This window comes from Chenopodium album, chromosome 8, assembly GCF_948465745.1.
Source record: "Chenopodium album chromosome 8, dcCheAlbu1.1, whole genome shotgun sequence".
Lineage (NCBI taxonomy): Eukaryota > Viridiplantae > Streptophyta > Magnoliopsida > Caryophyllales > Amaranthaceae > Chenopodium > Chenopodium album.
Window position 1 is genome coordinate 11,677,120 of NC_137841.1, and position 1,684 is coordinate 11,678,803.

Genomic DNA, 1,684 nt, shown 5'->3' on the forward strand with positions numbered 1-1,684 from the left:
CTACATTGTTTGGTTTAACGGAATCAAGATTATCATTATTTAATAAAACAGGTTCATCAACTCTGGGCATAGGGGGCCCTTCATAATTTGAACCACTCCTTAGAATAATTGCAAATGCTTGATCCGTAGGCCTGGTCGGCTGTGCCGGTAGAGCTCCCTGTTAGCGGGCTTGTAGAGTAGCGGAAAGTTGCGCAATTTGATTATCTACAATTTTATTATGTGCTAGAATTTGATCAATTATCGCATCTATACTCTCCATGTGCTTTTGCATATTAACCAACATTGCTCTAATTTCCGCCAGAGAAGGGTCGGAAGATAAGGAGGGTTGTTGTGGTTGGTTCTTCTGGCCAGCATTGGGATGGTAATATTTCTACTGCTATTGTTGTGGCGCCTGTGGTTCTTGTGGTGGTGGATGCTGAACATTAGTACTCCGGTAGGAAAGGTACGGATGGTTCCGATACCCAGGATTGTAGGTGTTGGAGTATGGGTTATTCTGCCTATAAGCTTGAAAGGCATTAACTTGCTCCACGGAACTCCTGCAATCTTGTTCCCAATGACCTAAAATACAACAATTTTCACAGAAGGCCTCATTAGAATTATTATTAATCGCAAAAACATTAGCTACATTAGCAGTGCTCAGATTATCTAATTTTTGGCAAATAGAGGTGAGCTGAGCTTGCAAAAAGGATACAAAGTCAACACTATGCTTCCCCTTGTTAGCAAATCCTCTAGGATTCCCATATTGGGAATTGTGTATCGCCATGTCTTCAATAACCTGACCTGCATCTTCAACATCAAGATTCATAAATCTCCCACTAGCTGCAGAATCTAAAATTATTCGAGAAGAATTTCCAAGGCCATTATAAAAGGCTTGGATTAACTGCCATTGTGCTAAATTATGGTGGGGGCAGTCTCTTTGTGGATCCTTGAACCTCTCCCAAGCCTCATATAAAGATTCATCGGCTTCTTGGGCAAAGTTCTGAATCGCACTCCGTAGTACGGCTGTTCTCTCTGCAGAATAATACTTGTTATAGAAATTCAAAACAAGAGTTTCCCAGTCAGTTATACCAAGTGCAGTTCTATTTAAGCCTTGAAACCACAATTTAGCTTTTCCAGTTAAAGAAAAGGGAAAGAGAATCTCCCTGATTTGGTCTTGAGTGACCCCGGCTTGCCTGATGGTGTTACAATATTGACAATAGTCGGCAATGTGAAGATTCGGGTCTTCACCCTTGGCTCCACTTAATTGCTTCCTCTCTATCATCGTTATAAATTGAGGTTTAATTTCGAATTAAACCCTATCAAGAACCGGAGTAGGGGTGAGATGTGGAAAATCTGAAAGCTTTGGTTGTGAGTAATCACTAAGCTTCTTTGGAACCGCCATCTCTGATTCTGCGTCTGATGATACCTCTGAATCGCTAGAATCAGTTGGAGGATCGCGGTGATTATAATTATCACCAGAATCCGCCAGAATTTGCTTGTAGAGATTTTTCTGTCTATGGAAGGAACGTTCGATCTCAGGATCGAATGGGATGTACCCTGATCTGGAACACCTGGGCATAAACAAAAACTAGAAGCAAATATGAGATTTGCCTAAGAGAACTGACGTTCTCTGAGACAAAAAGAAATAACCTAGACTACAAAAACAATCAGAAATAAAAATAAAACAGTTTCCCCGGCAAGGGCG

The 1,684-nt window shown here is 41.2% G+C and overlaps 1 non-coding gene across 1 annotated transcript; it reads left to right on the top strand.

Annotated features, from left to right (window-relative positions):
• Window positions 1-893: 893 nt before the first annotated feature.
• LOC145557032 (small nucleolar RNA R71) lies at window positions 894-1,000 on the top strand. Its single transcript, XR_014092113.1, has one exon. It is a non-coding gene; the product is annotated as a small nucleolar RNA R71 (small nucleolar RNA).
• The last annotated feature ends 684 nt before the right edge of the window (window positions 1,001-1,684 follow it).